Source organism: Lissotriton helveticus, chromosome 1_1, assembly GCF_964261635.1.
Source record: "Lissotriton helveticus chromosome 1_1, aLisHel1.1, whole genome shotgun sequence".
Taxonomy (NCBI): Eukaryota; Metazoa; Chordata; class Amphibia; order Caudata; family Salamandridae; genus Lissotriton; species Lissotriton helveticus.
The window spans coordinates 744,396,980-744,417,594 of record NC_136057.1 but is presented as its reverse complement, the minus strand read 5'-3'; the positions used below and the strand labels follow the sequence as shown (position 1 = coordinate 744,417,594).

The 20,615-nt window shown below is 49.1% G+C and overlaps 1 protein-coding gene across 4 annotated transcripts in view; it reads left to right on the top strand.

Moving 5' to 3' along the window:
* TMEM117 (transmembrane protein 117) overlaps positions 1–20,615 on the top strand; it is a 2,403,846-nt gene that overhangs the window by 54,246 nt on the left and 2,328,985 nt on the right. For 2 of the 4 annotated variants that reach the window (XM_078655449.1, XM_078655434.1), the window contains exon 1: positions 2,609–2,973. The exons of the other annotated variants lie outside the window; for them this stretch is intronic. The gene's annotated coding sequence lies outside the window, so the exon portion shown is untranslated. Of the gene's footprint in view, positions 1–2,608; positions 2,974–20,615 lie in introns of those variants that run through there. 4 annotated transcript variants of the gene reach the window in all.

Genomic DNA, 20,615 nt, shown 5'->3' with positions numbered 1-20,615 from the left:
GTAGCATTTAACTAAAAGGAGGGTAAGAAAATTGGAACAAGCTAATAAACAGGAATCACGATGTTCAGTTACCAAGGGAAGGGTGAGAAAAGGGTACATATATAATCAAAGCTTTTGCAAATTAGGGAGGGTAAAGAAAAGGACGCAAATTATAATGACAATTAACCACACGGATTCATATTTACCTAGAATGGTGTGAAGACCAACCCTGGCCACGGGTCAGTTAAAGGACAGGAATGAACCCCAAAGAATGAAGTCGCCAGTAGGCCAGCAGGTGCAGTATGGAAATCAGGACAGGATAAGCCAGATTTGGATCAGGACAGGACCACCAAAGGTTAAGACCAGCACCTGCAGTTCAGTTGCAACGCCTGCGCTACTCCCTCTCTGCAAGGATTCAGCCAAAACCCCGACTGGGTTACAGCATGTACCAACAAAGTGGTTCGCCAGCACTTCACCTTTCCCAAACCCCGATTGGGTCAGCGAGTCTGTCTGACAGAGTGCTCCGCAGCCCTCTGCTCTTAGTCACCTATTGAATACACTGCATACCATGAATCTCTACACTATACCCATTACTTTATAATAAACTATAGCATTAGGATTAAGCAGAACGAACAGCTTAGCAAAAGCAGCAGTGCAAGTTTCTTGCATGTGAGAACACAGAGCAGCCATATTATCTCTAGTGCGCAGAAGCAACAGATTCCCTCCAAAGCTGCGAGTACGTCTTGTCACATGGGTATGACAGATGCATGCGCAGTAGAAATTCCCGCGTAGCAGCAGCCATTTTATTTGCAAGCGTATTCGGATTAGAAAACACATAAGCAAGCTTCACTCGGATACCCAAATAATGAAGAAAGAGGGGCAAAATAGTAAAACGAACATATTGGTTAATTCGTTAACGTTATTTGAGGTTCTTGAATACAAGCAAGTCGCTATTAACAACAACAATAGAGTGTTCAGAGCTCGTCTGGAAGGACTGGTTTCAGAGCACAAAGAGAAGAAAGTAGAAACACCCTCTTGGTGTTTATAGAAAGCCCTCACTCGCCGACCTGGTCGGTGACATGCTTCATCATCGGGCCCCACTGGGAGTGGCCGAGTGCCACCCCAGTGTGCTTCAACGCCAGATTTACTGCGGAGCGGGTAATGTGAAGTCGTGAGTGGCTAAGTGGTTGTGTAAGTGACTAGAGAAAGTGTAGGTGGTGAGATAAAAATGCCTTCATTGTATCAAAAAATTCTTTATTGCCTAATCAATAGGACCTATTAAAATATGTGTGGGAAAACTCGGCCAGATAAATTGAGTGGCTTGTTTCCTCAAGATTTATGTGCTGGTCAACATGTTTCTGCCAATGTCGGTGTTAATTTACCTGGCATTCGTCAGTACCTATAGTGTAATAAACCCCGGGGGTATGGACGCGCTAAGGCCCACCCTACCAAGGGACGTGAAAGTAAAAATAAAAATACTGTCGAAAGGAAGTGCAACAAAATGGTAGGTTCTCGCAGTTTTGGAGACCACACAAAAATTAAAATGCACTTGACAGGTGTGAAGCTATCACACCATAGACCTCGGGAGGGGGGTGGTGATGCAATTGGCACACCCCCCTCAGCATCTAGCACCCGCTTGGTACTTGTGTCTGCCCTCGGTAACCGGGTCTCGTGGATCACCCCTCCCCCCCCTCCCGAGGTCTATGGTGTTGAAGCACACTAGGGTGGCACTCGCCCACTCCCAGTGGGGCCCGATGATGAAGCATGTCACCGACCACGTCGGCGAGTGAGGGCTTTCTATAAACACCAAGAGGGTGTTTCTACTTTCTTCTCTTTGGGCTCTGAAACCCGTCCTTCCCGACGAGCTCTGAACACTCTTTTGTTGTTGTTAATGATGATCAGTGGGGAATAAGAGTGTTCCCTTCTCCCTACCTCTCTCCTTGTTGCTACGTACAAGCAAGTCGCTTCATATGCGAATCCTTGCTCCATCAAGCTGAAAGTGGCTCCGCGAGTTAAGCAGCAAGATAGCGAATAAAAACAAGAGCTTACTTTTGACATCTGATTGTACTCTGCATGTTATTACTTTACATCTTGGCACGGTCAACTCAAACATTCATCCTTCTAAGTAACCTGGGTATCATTAAATGGGATATTAGTAGTACCTGTAATTTACAGCACATAGGAATTTAAAAGAAACTGCGGTACTAGACACTGTACAGAAAACACCTATAGATGGATTGAAGATTGACTTGCTAAAGTGTCCGGTGTACAAAAAACATTCAGTCTGAGCATCATCAGAGTCCTTTCTTTCCTGAGAAGTTTTTGAGTAACCTTGAGGATTGGAAATTTAAGAAAGTTAAAATATGGATGAAATTATGGTAACAATTATGTTAATAATCAAAGAACCATTGATTTGGATGACATGAAAATATGCTTCAAAGTTTACGATACATTGTTAATTATTTATTTTTTAATCTATCAAATCAACATGCACAGTTTGAAAAGATAAATGAAACATGTGATCTATATTTTCCTCCAGTGTGATGCACCGAAATCGAGCTCCTTGGAACGGACAACAACACTGAAAGAATAACACTTGTTGCCTCACCATCGCCCACTGAAACGAAAATCGAGTACTTACTGTATCAACTCCCTAGTTGGATAAGCCTGAATCGTGTTCAAGAAGACGAGGTTCACCGCTGCAACCCCTTCTGGATGGAAACTGATGCTTCAACGGTAAACGGGGGCTCCCAGTCCTCACTCGACCTCAGGACACCCTTTCTCGGAACCACAAGAGTACCGACAAGAGCACGGTCGGCCCCGGAAATGGGCTGCCCCCTGCTTTTAGCCATCTGAAGAATCTGCTGTGAACAGGGAGCGCGAGCTGGTCCGTCGCTCCGCAACGCCTGACCATAAAATGGTGGCTCAGCCAGGACTGCCCGTAAGGAAACTCTCGTCCGCAACCACTCTGGAGGCACACTGAAGTGGCCACAGGTGAGTCGCGTCCTTCCGCGAGCCCCGGAGACCGCCTCCCACCCCTGGCCTTTCACTTAGTCCATTTTGCTGAAATGGAGCTCCAAATACCCCATTGCTCTTCAACCTCCTGATCCCAAAATGGCCGCTTAACCAGGACTGAAGAAAACAGATGCAAGTATATGTTCTGGCATCTCATAGCAGACACACAAATGCCCCCCCCGTGATGTCCTTGGATCGCCTCCGTCTCCCCCTCCCCCACCGGGTCATCTGTAGTCTCTGCTGGAAAAAGGAGCGTGAGCTTGTAGCTCGCTCTGCAATATCTGAACCCAAAATGGAGGTCTAGTCAGGACTGCTCCTTAGAAAAACCCTTGGCTACAATCAATCAGAGACACGCTGAAGTGGGCACAGGAAACTCTCGACCTCCCCCGAGCCCAGGGGACCACCTCCCGCACCCAGACATCAGGAAGTTCCTTTGATTGAAACAGAGCGCAATCTGTTCTTTTGCTCTATATTCACCTGACCCCAAAATGGCCCTTCACTCATGTTGGGCAAACTCCTGCCACTGTGTAGCGGACACACAAGAACTCCCCCTCCCACCCCTGATATCCACGAACACTTCCCTTGCTCGGTCACCACGATCCGGGATTGGAGCTCAAGCTGCTCACAGGCTCCATTCTGCCTGACCCGAAAATGGCTGCATAGTCAGGACAGCCTTAAAAAAAAAACACCGTTAGGCCTGCAGTCAATTATGTGCCATCCTGTTGTGAGCCCTCAAAAGCCTTGCCCCACCTTGATATTATTTCTGCCGAAATGGAGTCCTCAGACAACCAGACTGAACCTACGGCAAAGCCCTACAGTGCCTGACCAACAAAAAAAAATGGCCGCCTCATTACATTGGAGAACTATCGGATCTCTGCCTAAGGGAGCCCAGACTACCAAGGCCACCAAAGATCTGCAGGGTTAACTCTAAGGTAACCTGAAAAATACTCCACAACCTTCTTGTGTTCCTCACAGCGTCCAGATTGCGCCGCTGAGCCCCCTCACCCTGACTGCCTCCCATTCCCCTCGCTCCTGGGAACCCTCCCCTCTTAAATACAACTTGGACCCCTACATAGTTACTACTCTGTCCTCGTAGATACCGTAGCCCCACTTCTTCCTGCTACCCCACTGTCGAGGCACTGTCCCGATGGCACGCTCACTAATTCCCGCAATGTCAGTACTGCTGGGACGTTAGCCCACCACATCCTTATCCTGCTCCCCATTCTATTCACTAGACCCGACCACCTGGGGGCTTTCCCCTTAGACTCTGACCGTATAACTCTCTCTACAGCCGGATAACAGTACTGCCCCACTCCCCTCCAGAAACTAAGATGACTCAAGCTCCCCTGCTCCCATCTCTCCCTACCCCGTAAGACTGCGTTTCAGCAGCCAACCAACCCATTACATATAGAGCGATTTGACACCCCCAGCAGTCCCGTCCGTAGCCACTACCCTCCCCGTCTGCTGTGCTACTAGAACAAACCTAGCCCAAAAGGAACTACCCCCACCGACATCTTAGTTATGATGCCTTCTACCAAGACAACCTCCCCAACCCCCTCTCATCACCCTACATAAAGCGGCACAGCCCGAACTCCTTCTCGATCTCCCTCCCCCCCAACCTCTCACCCAAATCGAAAAAACCCCTCAAACACAAACTGATCAGGCAATTCCCTGAATCCCTTTTTGCTGACATATATCACTGCTCCGCCAAAGGGCAAGTAAAAATGGACCTCATATTTCACACAGAAAGACCCGGCAATTGGAGCTCCACCCTGCGAGCACAACTCCACATTACCAAAACCACCAAGACTCCCCATAGCTGCAAGCTATCATTCTCTACCCGCAACCACCTGCCACACTATGGGAACACCTCTGTGACCATCTACTCCAACGGCACAGTCCTGATCCAAGCCAACAATGCCAACCTTGAGGCTTTTGATTTCCTCTTCCCTTCTCTACAAACTAACAGCACCCATGCACAGCCCTCCCTCCTCCCTGGCAACCAGTCCCCCCAACAGAACAACCTCCCTATTCCGCCTCCTGCTATAACAATCACCTACGCTCCACCTCTAACCCTCTCCAATTCCTCCACCACCAAGCACAGGGCGCCTCCTCCTGCACTAGTCCATCCTCTGGAACAACCCCCTATGCAGAACCCCCCTAAACACTACCGGGCGACCTCAATACACACCCCCAGTCTCCCAATCACTGGCCTATACCCACCTGCAATAAAAAACAACTACCACAACACAACCCACCTCGTCCTACGCCCTATCCCATAACCCAAACTGACAACACAACTACCACCAGAAGACAACACAACACTGTCAGTTCTTCTCCTCGCCGAGGAGACCCTGCCCAGAAGCAACCCACCTCCCCTCAAGAAGAGACGGGCCGCCGGCTCTCCCGTATTGAAAGCCAAGTCGCCATTATAATACAGGGCCTGAATCACATCCTAACCAACTTCGCGACACTCCATAATCCCCCCTTAAACACTCACTCTACTCCCACCTCTCCCATCCCCACACACCCTAGGCTTCCCAAGGCCCCGCTCCCTAGCCAGTCCTCTTGCCTTCTCTCAATCCATGCCCCGAGACCGAATATAACTATGGGAGCCATGTCCTCTGAGGAAGCAATCGAGCTGGCCTCCTCATACACCACCCCCTCCACTCACATCCTGCAATCCACAATTGCGGTAATCACTGGATTCAGAAGTGAGCACTCCTTCCCGAAACCCCCTAGACCCCCAGCCTCCCTCATCAACATCCCTACTGCTTTTCTAACAACTGAACCGAAAATAGAGACTCCCCGTACTAACTGCATGCTCATAAACTGAAGATATGCCGCGAAACATGCCACAAAGCAAGCTGAATCCATCCTTAACCTTGACATAGATATAGCCTTCATCACCGAGACCTGGCTCAACCACTCCTCTCCTCCTATCCTGGATATGCTCGTACCCCCGGGTTTCTCTATCATCAACAAAGATAGAAAAAAACAAAAATGCGGAGGTTTGGCAATCATTCACAACAACAACCTGTCAGTGATACCTTCAACTACAACTCCTTCGAATGCCTAACTGCCAACATCAAAACCACTAACAACAATCTACTACACTGCCACCTCCTGTATCATCCCCCAGGCAACACCGTCACGTTCACGGAACACCTGTCAGAACTGATTGCCCTCTGCTCTCTCCGAGATAGCAACAAACTTATTCTGGGTGACCTCAACCTCCACTGGAATTATAAAAACAGCGCTCCAGTACAAAACCTGAACGAGCGATTACATTCCAACAACCTTATCCAGCACTGCTCAAAAGAAACTCATAACAAAGGGGCAATCCTTGATGCCATCATCGCCCAACACGACGCAATTACTATAGACCCCATCCTCCCGGTCAAAGAGCCCCCCTACATGGTCTAGAAACTTAACGCAGATAAACACAGATGACTTAGAAGAAAAAATAAGCACCCTCCTGCCCATCTCCCCGGACGGCCTCTCAACTCCAGAACTCACATCCCACTACAACATAACCATGTACTCCATCTTAGACCAACTAGCTCCAATGAAACTAAAAAAGATCAGGAACATCCCCTCCAGATCCTGGTTTAACAAGGACATCAACGAGGAAAGGAGGCAACTTAGAGCCACAGAACGTCTTTGGAGAAAGAATCCCCCCTCCAGCATTTGCGAAGAACTCAAAACAGCAAGAAGAAAGTACAAAAAACATATCAATAATTACAAAAACCACTTTTTCTGCAACGCGCTGGACAAGGCTAAAAACAGACCAAAAGAACTCTTTAACATCATCAAAAAACAAACGTCCAAGCCATGTACTACCCATGTCCAGGCCTCCAAAGACTTATGTGACAGCTTCGCCAACTTCTTTAACGACAAAATCCTCAAGATTGAACTATCACTTGACATCAACCTCCTTCCTGCCGGCAAGAACTGTACCCCCATCTATCGAAACTTCCTGTAGCGGGCGACCCACAAAAACCTGGAGATCCTTCAACCCCATCCCTGAAGCTGAGATTCTCAATTTAATGTCCTCCTCCAAGCCCTCATCCCACATCCTCGACCCTATAACCTCCAAAATGGCCAAAAAGCTGAAGCTCTCCCTTGCACGACTTTGGTGTGAAATCATAAACCGCTCCTTAAAAACCGACATCATACCAGATTGCCTCAAAGTCCGCCAAGTCACACCACTTCTGAAGAAGCCAGACCTAGACACTAACGACCTGAACAATATCAGACCTGTCTCCAATCTTCCCTTCCTAGCCAAAATCCTTGAAAAATGCGTTCTCCGACAACTGAACCAACATATTGACAATATTAATCTGCTAGACCAACACAAATCAGGCTTTAGAAAAGGCTGTAGCACCAAAACTGCAATCCTCAACATCTTGGATGACATCCTCAACTCCCTTGACTTGGACCATTGCTGCCTACTCATCCACCTTAACCTGTCAGCAGCTTTTGACACGGTGGATCACAGTCTTTTCATCAAGGCTCTCAAAGACCGTGTAGGTGCAGATGAGGTGGTCGTTCAATGGTTCTCCTCCTCCTTTCAAAATCGCTCCTAAAGGGTAAAAATCAAATCCTTTATGTTCAACCTTCTCCCCGTTAACAGAGGTGTCCCTCAAGGATCCGTTCTCTCCCCTCAATTGTTCAACATATATATGGAACCCCTCACCACCATTCTGAAAAAAGCCAAGATCCCCTTCCATCTATATGCAGATGACACCCTGATCTAATTTGAAACCTCCTCCATTAATGACATTCTAAGACTCAACAATACTCTCAGAGAAGTTCAAGAATGGCTATCAGCAACTCAATCGGGGAAAAAACAAAATCCTCCTTATCTCCAACAAGGAAGAAAACCTGCTTATCGTTGAATGGTTGAAACCAATCGATGCTCTCAACGGTAAACTCCTCCTGGCAAACTTGGAAAAATCACTTGGAATCACCCTTGATCACAAGCTAACCATGACCAACCACATCAAGAACTCCGCAAAGAGCGCCTTCCTCAATCTGAAGCTTCTCAATAAAATCAAACCCCACATTCCACCCATAGACCTCAAACAAGCTTCCCAATCACTGGTATTGTCTACACTGTACTATGGGAACGCAGTCCTCTCCGGTACATCTCTCTCCCACCTAGCGCCACTCAAAACAACCCTCAATGCAGCGGCAGAATGGTCAACGGAGTAAAAAATATGACCACATATCTCCCGCACTCAGAGAACTAAAATGGCTCCCAGTGGAAATGCGTGCCAGCTTCAGAACTGCTTGCCTCACGCACAAAGCCCTGCACACAGGGAAACCGGAATACCTAGCTTCTAAACTTAAGAAAGCTGGCCAGACTAGAAGCCCAGGAGTTCCAACTCCCTCTTACTCATTCCCCTGAAAACACGCAAACAAAAAAACGCAGCCTGCTTCTTTGCAGGAAACGCACCCAAAATCTGGAACTCCATCCCGGTTGACATCAGAACCACCCCCTCCTTTGCAAAATTCAAAAGTCTCCTAAAAGTCCTTTACCTCAACCGTGCCTTCCCGAACTGAAATCCGTGACTCAGAAGCCTCCACCGTGCAGTCATCTGGCAATGCACATCCACTGCCTACCTCATCCCCTCACCAACCCATCGCCTGGTTCACCGCCACTCGGAGAAAGTTTCAGCTTAAAACTTTGTCCATGCATTGAGATTTCCTCTAGACCACTGTACCTCCATGGCGCACCTCGTACACCTAGACCTCTACCTCATTGGCGCACCTCGGACGTTCAGCACAATTGTAACTTTTGAACACTTATGAATATTTATATTTTATTCTATACTCTGTATTTGATGTCTCTCCCTCCTTCGGGTCTGGCCAGTGCCATAGAAAACTTCTTAAATAAATAAATAAAATAAAGTCGTTATTGTAATAGTCCATGCCCTCCTCGGTCTTCCTGCCAACTTGAAACACCTACTTATGTTTTTTTTTTTTTTCCATGAAACTAACGGGTATTTTTACAAGGTAAGTGATGATGTGCGGTGTTAGCCTTCTTGGCTTACCGCCATGCTCTGCCACATTGGCTGCACTGTATTTACAACAATACGTTTCCCCCTGCACTGGCGCTAATTACAGCTGCCTAGTGCCAGTGCAGTCACCCTTGCACCATAGTGCAAGGATGCTTGCGTTGTGGGAATGATTGTTCATGAGCAGGAAGGTGTCCCTTCCTGCACACAAACAATCTTAAATGTGCAGCACACATAGAAGTTAAAACTCGTCATTTTAAAAATGATTGTTTATATGCAGGTAAGTGTCCCTTCCTGCACATAAACAATCATGCATGATGTTTTGCTGTGTGCTGCACACATAGAAACAGCAGAAACTAGGAGAAATAAAGCATTTCTCCTCATTGCGCTATGTTAAGACCTGGGTTTTTTGGTCTTCATGTTGGCGCTGGCCCATTTTTACGCTGCCCTTGTAAATATGGGGCAGCGTCAAAACCGATGGGTGTTGCAGTGGAACGCCCATCATAACACCCATTGCCCACTCCTTTCAAGCTAAGTATAGCGTGAAAGGCTGCCTTATTTACAAGGCAGCATTAAGCCACGTTAAGTCAAAAAAGTGACGTCCCTGTGGCGATAGGGGCTTGTAAATAAGCCCCTAAATTCTGTACACATTTTGAGAAATTAGTTTTCAATGGGTGAGAGTGATCGTGGAAAAATAATTTCTAAGTAAATCATTTTAGATAAAAATGCTGTATAAATAACGGGTAATTAATATTATTACACAAAATAATTATTCAAATTCACAATTTGAATAATAAATGTTATCGATAACAGGAAAGACCTGAACGTACAATAAAACATAAAAAGCGTGTTTGTAAAGTACTGATTGACCAAAGGGGTTTCTTGGTGCTATTGACACATGCTGTCAGTAGAGAAACTTGCTAATTTAAGAAATAAAAGAAGCCCCTTTTTACTTTAAGATGATTAAAATAGGGTCCTCTCTCACAGCTACATCTGTATTTTAGATGCCTTGAACCACATCAGATAGGATAATAAAGTACATTCACATTGATATGCTGAGTGGGAAGGAGGAGGAGGATACTTTGGAAGAGAAAGGCCAATGCAAAAGGACCCGTGCCAATTTTAAAAATTATGCAGCCCCATTCACAAGGTCCAAGGAATGAGAGTCAGACCGTATTACATTTGGACAAAATTCCCACATTTAGAAATCACGCAAAGAATCCCACGAGATTTCCCGGAAATAAATGCCATTCCAAGGAATACTCAGATGTGTAACATTTACGCATGTAGACTTTCCATGTGATAGAAATTTTCATTTTTCATATAACTTTTTTTGGCCTCTCTGTGGAAAAAATGATTTACCCCCTTGCAGAGCTCCTTTCCCTGCACCCCCAGATATGAGGTGTTCCCTGCCATCTCCACTCTGCAAACACACTTACTGTTACCCTTGAAGTGAGTAAATCTGTGAGTATTTCCAGGGCATGAAACTACTTGGGACCCAACCATAAGCACCACAGGAGAGGAAATTGCACATTTACAAATGTCTTTTGCGGGTTAAAATGTTTCCCATTCCTATTCTGTCATTTAAGATTGGGAGTTTACCCATGTAAATGTTTTTCTATGATGAACGTTCACCTTATATGACCAAAAGCCTATGTGACTCAGTCTAGTATGTCCTAAACCAAAATAACATATTTTCAGTCCTGGGGGGTCCTCAGTGGACAATTAGTAATGGTGATGTGTGCACATCCTCATCAGTAATATCATATTGAGTTTAAACAGTTTGGTGGCATACAGTGCTTCACATATTCTACCATGTTTAGAGTCACCGCAGAACTTACAGCTTGAAGGCTTCCCACCATTTACAACAGAAAACTGATCAGATTCACGAAAATCAAATTCACTATGCTTCTGCACAGGTTGGAAAAATTAGCATTTTGCACTTAATCATATTTCGGATTAGGTGGTTCAGTAGACTAATGCATCTGTTCCAGGGATCTGTGTTTCACCCACATAGTCTGAATGTCACAAGGATCCAGTCAGCCTTTCATCCTTCTAATTGTTGATAAAATCAGCAACATATGAGTTAGGTAACTGTTAGATTCTGCTCTTGGTCATTAGCACCTATATCAGCACCGCCATAATCTAGTGTGTAGCAATTGTATAGCTCTTTAACCCCTGGTTTCGTTTGCTGATATTGATTTAATTCTAGTAGCATGGTGCTTGGAGTTCCTCTTTAATGGCTTTAAATTCAGTGGTGCAAGGTGTTTACAATGAGTTTTGTTGAGTCAGTGTAAGTAGTCTGTTGTGGAATCAGCAGTGTCCTTTGAAAAGTGCTAGGCAGGAATTTCACTTATTGAACAGGGAATGCTGGTTGTGCCCGGTAGGGCGGTAAATGGTATGAAAACAGCAAGCTTCTTATTGCATTATCTGTATTGAGTTTGCGAGGAGTTGGAAGAAGTTTTTGTAAATGTCGGTGATGACACCTCCCATTTTTCTCAGATATATTTTTGCAGATGTTTGAGTATTCGGACTGTAGAAGAACTTCACATCAGGTCGCAGATGTGTCATTGAACCAGGGTTCAGTTTTGAAAAGTAGGTCGCAATCGTGTGAGATTGGAAGGAGGTTTCAATGCAAGCATTTGCACAGATCTTGCATTAAATGGTGTTCCGTTTAATCTTCAATTTGGGAATTGACTCAGACTGAAGCGTATGGTAGAATGTTTGATAATTAGGATGGTTGCCATGCTCCCAGCATCTTTTATGACCCCCCAAATTCTGTTATTTATTAAAAAATTGATGAAACACAGTGTTAAGAACACTGCCTCACAATGGAATACCAGTATACTACTGCTTTGGGAATCCCACAATCTCTCCTATTACTCATGACTCTCTATGCTCATCCATGACTCTGTACAGCCGCCTGCTGCCTTTTGGTTAGGTTTATTCTATTTAAATGCCAAATACATACACAGAAGCACATGAGAAGCACATTTTTGATGAGTAATATTGTGAAAAGCGTAAGGACTATCTCCCTTAATTTCCCCTAAAAATAAAAAGGGATAAAGAAGGATCGAAATGGGATTGGGGAAGTTTGTTATCTTTGTAGGTTGGGCCAAGCAGAGCGCATGCGTTGCTCATCGCTTGTCATTGGTTGTTTCGGGAGCCTCTCTAAATTCCTTACTTTTGAATGAATGGTAAATTGTGCCCATTTGACCCTCCTTTTGATCTGCCATTCCCTCCCATAGTGACTGGCCCTGTCACAGCAGTCATTCAGCTTCTGTCTATTTCATTTCGTTTAACACAGCTATTTTTTCCAATGACTGCCTCATGTTCTGGAAATGTTGCAAACGCGAGCAGAACACCAGTGGGACTGCTTTCCCCTCCCACCCACCGTTTCTCTGTGTTCTCCCCTTCACATCTTAGCTTTTGCTGATAATCTTCAGAGTCTGGGTCACTGAAGATCGAGTTGAGCTGTTGCAAAGTTAGAATATTAGAAATTTGACTTTACTCGCTAGCTCTCTTTCACCCAATCTTTTGTTTTTTCACAACAAACATTTTTTATTATTCAATTGAAGGGAGGCAGAGCAAAAGCCGTGGTTCCCCACAATCAGGAGAGTGCCACCAAACATTGTAACACATTGTATGTTTGTCATTGTAATGCTAAGTAAATCGAGAATAAAGCAAAGTAGGCTACCCTTCCCTTTACCCCTATCCCTCCCAACATCCCCAAAGGCCCAACTACCCCACTACCCACCCCTTATCCCACCCTAACCCCATGCACGTGTAGAATGAAAACACAGTTGTTAACGGTCGTGAGGTATGACACAGTAATGAGGCCCTCTCAGAACCTCTGCCTAGAACTCCTCCTCATTCGCCGCAGGGGGATCAAGCGGCAACCCCCTATATTCCGCCCACCTCTTCCAGATCTTAAAATGTTTACGGGGGCAGCCTCTCGCTTCAAAAATCGGCCGCTCCAGTCCCATATAATAATCCAGGGCAGCCTTCCATGCACACAGGGGGGGGGCTCGGACTCCTTTCCATGCTCTGGCCAGGTCTCTCTTGGCCACCACCAGTCCTAGTAGCAACAGGTGGCGCTTGTATATGTTCCCACCAACTCCTTCAAGCACGTGGAGTAAGCCCAGACGGTGAGTGCGTGGGAGGTCCCAACCCAAAACCTCAGACAAGCAATTCCATACGCCCCTCCAGAATCCAATCAGTCGAGGGCATGACCACACAGTATGTAGCAGCGTACCCACAGCCGCTCCGCACCGCAGACATTCCGGGGAGCTAATCAGTCCCGCCCTCCAGAGTCGCTCTCGGGTATAATAAGATCTATGGAGATATTTGAATTGAATCAGGCGAAGCCGCATCGCTATTGCAGTTCCGCGCGGGGACTCTAGGGCTTCCCTCCAGTCATCCTCATCAAGAGGACCAACGTCAACCTCCCAGGCCGCTTTCAGAGGGAGCAGGGTGGATGAGCAGTGGGTCACCATCGACTGGTAGATGCGAGAGATCTTCTTAGTACCAAGGTCTCCCATGAACACCTTCGCTTCAATGGGGCTAAACTCCGGGAGTGAGTCCAGGTCCGCAATGCTTGGTGCAAGTGCATGCCGAAATTGTAAGTAACGAAAGAACTGAGTTTGGGGCATATTGAACTCCGTGCTGAGTTCCTGAAAGGACTTAAGAGTAGTACCGGACATGACATGTCCCAACATTGATATACCTATGGCGTCCCAGCCATCAAACCCGGAGAGCGTCATCAGTTCGGGTAGGCGTCCATTGTGCCATAGCGGTGTCTCAGCTGTTAGCCTACCCCACCAACCCATACGACGCAATGCCTGTCGCCACACCGCAAAGACCACTTTCGTAACGCACGGCAACCCCCGCCGCAGCCGGGCCGAGTAGAGGATCGTGTGTAATGTATGATCACCCATCAAGGAGCACTCCAAAGCGTATGTCGGGTCCCCTCTGTCGCCATACCACCACTCATTGAGTACGAGCAGCTGCGAGGCCTGATAATAAGATAACAGATCCGGGGTGGCCAAGCCACCACAATACGTGGAAAGGAAACATGTCTTTAGTGCCACTCGAGCCGCGCCTCCAACCCACAGAAAGCGACTCAAGGCAGAATTAGCCTGCCGAAACCACTGGGGAGGAATAGGATGAGGGTAATTCTGTAGTTGGTACAAAAGACGCGGAAGAGCTACCATCTTAAATATCGCTGACCTACCAAAGATGGTGAGGGGCATTCGGGACCAGGTCTTGACATCCTCTTGAACTTTGTCCCACACGGGTACAATATTGCGCTCCCACGTAACATGGGTGGATTCGGAAAGGAACACCCCTAAATATTTCAGACCTTCAGTGGCATGCTGCAAGTCCATCGCCCAGGGGTCTATTTCCGCCGCGCCTCCCAGTACCCAAAGGGTGGACTTGCCTAAATTCAAGCAGAGACCCGAGACCTCTCCAAATATGCGCATGATTTCTAACACTCGGGGCCCCGAGCGACGCAAATCCGTGAGAAAGAAGAGGACGTCGTCCGCGTATAAGGCAATCCTGTCGAAAAGGGTCTCGGACCAGACAAAACCCCGAAGCCGGGCATCTATGCGCACCCAGGAAGCCAGAGGCTCCATGGCCAGAGCAAACAGGTACGGGGACAAGGGGCACCCCTGACGGGTCCCCCGTCCAATGGAGAACACCTCCGAAGTGGCCCCAGCGACCCTGACAGCCGCCGTGATATCAGTATAGAGCAATGAAATATAGGACAGATACACTGGGCCTAGGTTGAGGCGGGACAGGAGTGCAAAAAGGTACGCCCAGCTAACAGAGTCAAACGCCTTATGGATGTCTGCTAAGAGCAAAGCCGCTCTGTCCCCCAGTGTCCCCATCGCGTCAACCGCCGCCTGCGCACGTCGGATGTTGTGCCGTGTCGCACGGTGTGGCATGAAACCTGCCTGGTCCGGATGAACCAGCTCCACCATATATGGGAGTAAGCGGTTCGCTAGTGCCTTTGCCAGTATTTTGGCTTCCACATTAAGCAATGAGATGGGGCGATACGAGTCGTGCCTGTCTGGGGGTTTACCAGGTTTCTGGAAGACCACGATCTCGGCGTGCCGCCAGTCCGGAGGCAATCTGCCCCGCTCTCGTGCAACCTCCAGTGTACTTCGATAATGGGATCCCAGGAGGAGCTGGAATTTCTTAAAAAACTCACAGGGGTAGCCATTTGGACCCGGTGCCTTCCCCGCATTAAGTTGACCCAGCGCCTCCCCAAGTTCCTCGGCCGTAAGGGGAGCTTCAAGTTCCTTCCTGGCCTCGTCAGACACCGCCCGGGGCGGCAAGTCGTCAATAAATTTAGCTATATCGTCTGCGTGGAGATTATCTTGTAGGGCATATTGTGACTGGAAATAATCAGCAAAACTCGCTGTAAGCGCAGCTGGGTCCGTAATCGTCACTCCGCTGTCATCAGTGAGGCCCGGCAACGTAACCGGTTGGAGACGGCGCTGACATAGCCTATGGAGCATGGTACTGGATTTATCTCCCCATTGGTATATTCTGCTCCGCGTGGCCAGCCACGCCAGTTTAGCCTCGTCCATCAAGATAGAGGCGTACGACTGTTGTGCTTGGAGGAGCAACCGTAGCGCCACCTCATCTCCTCCTCCCCTACTACGGTGTTCTAGGTCCTCTACGAGTCTGGCAGCTGTAGCGGTCGATTCTCGTCGTCTACGGCGGGCCTCGGCACACCATGCAATATCCACCCCCCGTATAGTAGGTTTCATGGCCTCCCAAACCACCTCAACATCCATATCACCCACTAGATTTTCCCTCCAGTAATGTGCGACGGCTTCTCGTAGATGTTGGACATAGGTGGGCTGCTGTAGGTGCCACGACGACATCCTCCACCTGAAGGGTTGTCGCTTCGTTAGCAGTTTTATCGTGACTGACACTGGGGAGTGGTCTGAGAGCCCCCTCGGACGTATCGCAGCCTCGCGCACCCTGTGCAGATACATTCCAGGCACAGACATATAGTCCAGTCTCGAGAACGAGCCGTACACCGCAGAGACATATGTGTATTCGCGCACCGTTGGATGCAAATGTCGCCACACATCCACCCATCCTAGTCCCTCAGCCGTGGCCTGTAGCCGGGTAGGGGAATTAGGGGAAGGGCCAGCAAGCACCCCCTGTCGCCTCTGACGGTCCACACACACATCCATCACCTCATTCCAGTCCCCTCCAATCACCGCCAAGGACTCCGGGATATCCTCCCACACCTTAAACAATTTCTCGGACAGGGCCCACTGTAGGGGGGGGGAGCATACACACTTCCAAAAACTATCGGCTCTGTGCCCAACATCCCACTAATAAAGACATAGCGGCCTTGAGGATCCACCCACTGCTTCTCATGGACGTAGGCCACCCTGCGGTGCACCAGAATAGCAACACCTCTAGAGCCCCTGGCGAACCCAGCATGAAAGACTTGATGGTATCCAAACCTCTGTAAACTAAGTACTTTAGTGCCCAACATGTGAGTTTCTTGGAGCAAGAGTACATCCGCTGCCTCCCTCTTCCCCCAACGCAAAACAGACCCCCTTTTAACGGCATCTAGCATCCCCCTGACATTCCAAGTGATGATCCGTAGGGACTCGCCGGGGAGTCTATGAGTCAAATCAGCCATAGTCAATCGAGGTCCAATAAGTATGCCTCCTGTGCCACTTCCACCCACCTCGTATCGTCTTCAGGTCAATAACAATCAGCACGTGCATTACCCCCCCCGCCCTTCCCAGACCCTCCCAACATCAACAGAAACTACCCCAATAGGTCTACTTTTCCCAGTCATCACTGCGCCCACATGTCCTGTCCCCAAACCCTGCTGCCAACACCCCCCATCCCCATACTCCATAGAACATTGAAGTACCTGTCGCGGCATGGGCCGCCCCGGGTCCAAAACAGAGGGCCCAAGACTAACCATACCAATGGATCCCAACACCCCTTAAGAACAGCAATACCCACCCCTCCCTCAGCCAACAACCACTGCGCGTGGTAGTCGAAGGCCCTAACAAGTCCCTTCCAAACCCTTCACCACCACCCAAATTACAACAAAACCTCCCGAGAGTTAGCATCAAAAACAGTGCCCACACTTCTAGGGATGAAGCCCAACCGTGTGCCTCCCAGTCACTCGAGGTAGCCGCAGCAGTGCAATCACACCCATGGACTCAAATATTATCGTCAGATTGGTCGGATGCAACAGTCCCCTTATCCTGGGTCGCGCCGGCAGAGGCGGACCTCTTCCTCGACCGGGACCTCCACTGACGGCCATGTCGGGCCGGCTTACCCTGTCGATCCTGCGTCGAACCTCCAGGGGCACCAGGATTCAGACCCGGCTGCTCATGTGGCCTGATCGGCACCGACTCGTCGGTCCACTGGAAGACCTCCTCCGGGGAATCGAAAAGTGGGTTCGGGACTGATAGATAACCCACAAGCGGGCCGGGTACAACAAGGAATATTGAATCTTCAATCCTCGCAATTTGGCCTTAGCGTCTAGGAAGGAGCGACGCTGCTGCTGCACCAACTTGGTATAGTCAGGAAAGATCATGATCTTCCGATTTTCGTACATGATGGTGTCTCTGGCTCTCGCCTCTCGGAGAATCACATCCCGATCATGATAGTTCAACAATCTGGCGATGACTGCCCGGGGTCGCTCCCCCTCCGGCGGCCGCTGAGTTAAGGCGCGATGTGCACGTTCAATCACAAAGCAAGTGGAAAGGGCCCCTGTGGGGAGCCAGCTCTCCAGCCATTGGGTCAGAAACAGCTCCATATCGTCCTTCTCGCATCGCTCCGGAAATCCAACGAAGCGTAGGTTGTTCCTACGTGCGCGACCTTCAGCATCTTCCACCCTGGTCGCGAGGTTCTTTTGGGCATGTTCCATCGCCGCCATTTTCCGTTTCAGGGTCCCCACATCGTCTTCCACTACCGATATCCTCGACTCAGTTTCTGTAATCCGCTCCACAGCATTCCGCAGATCTTGTCGCAGCAGAGTCACGTCTGCACCCACTGCACCAATCTTCGCGTCCAGCATATCTCTGGACTGGGTGATCGCCGCCATAAGTGCCGCATTATCCGGCCCAGTTCCTCCGCCACCGCCGGGTGCTCCAGTGCCCCCACTGGGCCCTGTAAACTTGTCAATGGGCCCTTGTTTGGCCGGGCCACCACCTCCCCTGGTCATAGTTGCGTGGGACTGTGAAGCACAGGATCAAGAGGGTCCACTGAGGGGGCGGGGGGGCCCTCCCACACCAATACGTGGATCTGTCCGTGGTCCCGCAGCCCCCGGAGACAAAGCAGCTCCCCACCAGGTCTGGGCAGCGCCGACGGGTCAGCGTAAATAAATCGCCAGGCAGCTTCCCCGACTCCCCCCCGGCTGGGCAACCGTAGGTCACTCAGTGGTCCGCCTCCGATTCCACAGGGTCCTTAAGTCCTCGGGCGTCCCGCCTGCACCACCCCTGCCCTCTGCAAGGACGACCCAGGGGGGAACAAAGGAGCCCGTCGGCCACCCCAATCAAGCTCTGTGCCACTGGTCGTGAAATGGCCAGGGGGGGGTCCGCACCAGAGAGCAGCGCAGTGGTGTACCTCACTGCCGACCGCAATCACCACCGTCACGGAGGCACAGATATATCTCCTTTGGTCAGCATCAATCTCGCTTGCACCCGGCCCTGGTCTCGGCTTACCGACCAGGATGCAGGCCTCTGCACCTCCCAGGACCTCCAAGCCTGTTCCACAAGTGCAGCAAGGTCGGCAGGCAACCAGCCACAGTTCCACGGAGCCACCACCACCCAGGGTCAGTCCGCCAGTCGAGCGATCCACTGGCCCAGGCAAGCCCCGGCAGCCACTCCACCGCCGGTATCCCCGGAGGCCTCCGAAAATCGAGGTCCCGGTCTCCCGGCCCCGAAGTAGGCCGCGACTCCCTCCAGCCTTCTCCAGATGTCAGAGCAGGCCCCCCTCACCACCGGAGGGTCCCCTCAGCAGCACAGTGTTCCGCCAGGAAGGGGAGTTCCGCCAGCCCCGGGGAAGCGAATGATGACGGGTCGGCGCGAAGATCCCCCAGCCGGGGTGCGCCAAACTCGAGGCCCCGGCTTCCTTTGCAGGGACTAGGCCGCAGACTGATGTCGCCGAGCACGGCTCCGCCAGCGATCCGGGAGCTCCAAAGGATACAGCGGGCGACTCCACCTGCCTTCCGCTCTTCTTGCCGGTGGTGTGGGTGATGGAATCGGGTCAGGAAGCAAGGATAAGTACTCGGATAAAGAACGGGCCGGTGGGAGCTTTAGCAAGCTGCGTCCACCATCTTCGCCCGCGTAGCCACGCCCCCAATCTTTTGTTTTTAGCATTTATTATGTTTTACTAGATCGGAGCTCCGTTGCTCCATTTCAGTAAGCAGGCCTGTAAATCTTGTTCTTTATCTGGTCACAAATGTGGTAGCTGTGTCTCCGTTCCAAGTAGGAAATTCCCCTTTCTTAGACCTCTAGGCAGTGCTGCCGCTGCGTCTCTGTTCCCAGTGGTACTTCCTCATTCTCAGTCCTCTAGACAGTGCTGCTAGTTGCTTCTCTGGTCCTGTCGGTAATTCCTAATTCCTCTAGACAGTGCTGCTAGCTGCTACTCTGGTCTCATTGGTAAATCCTCCTTCTAAGTCCTCTAGGCAGTGCTATAGCCGTATCTATGTTCCCAGTGGTAATTCCTCATTCTAACTCCTCTAGACAGTACTGCCAGCTGCTTCTCTGCTCTCATCGTTAATTCCTCATTCTTAGTCTTCTACACAGTGCTGCAGCTACTTCTTTGGTCCTGTCAGTAATTCCTCCATTCAAAGCGCTGAAGACAGCTGTGTCTCTGTTCCCAGTGGTTTTTCCTCCTTCTTAATCCCCTAGCCAGTGCTGCTAGCTGTTTTCCTTTCCCAGTGTTAATTCCTCATTCTAATTCCTCTAGACAGTGCTGCTAGCAGCGTCTGTTCCCAGTGGTAATTATTCATTCTTAGTCCTCTAGACAGTGCTTCTAGCTGCTTCTCTGGTTCCAGTGGTAATTCCTCATTCTTGGTCCTCCAGACAGTGCCTCCAGCAGCCTCTCTGGTCCCAGTGGTACTTTCTCATTCTAAGTCCTCTAGAAAGTGCTGCTAGCTTTTTCTCTGGTCTCTTTGGTAATTCCTCATTCTAAGTCCTCTAGACAGTGCTGCAGCTGCTTCTCTGATCCCATAGATAATTCCTCATTCTAAGTTTTTACATAGTGCTGCTACCTACTATTCTTTCTTCATTCTAAGTCCTCTGGGCAGTGCTGCAGCTGTGTCTCTGTTCATACATTCACTTCACTCCAAACTAAAACACATAGATAAAAGACATTGTTCTATATATCTAACTCTTGACAGGTGCGAGACCTGTTGCATTGTAAATGCTTATTACTTTTACTTTCTGCGCTGAAACTAAGGGTCCGTTTTTGCAACAGTTTGGTTTCTTAGATGTCCTTATGCCTCACTTTAGCAAGATATTATACTTAAAAACATTGTGCAAATTTTAAAGCATTTTCAAAAGACTTCTGCAGACCAAAATTAACTTCAGTATT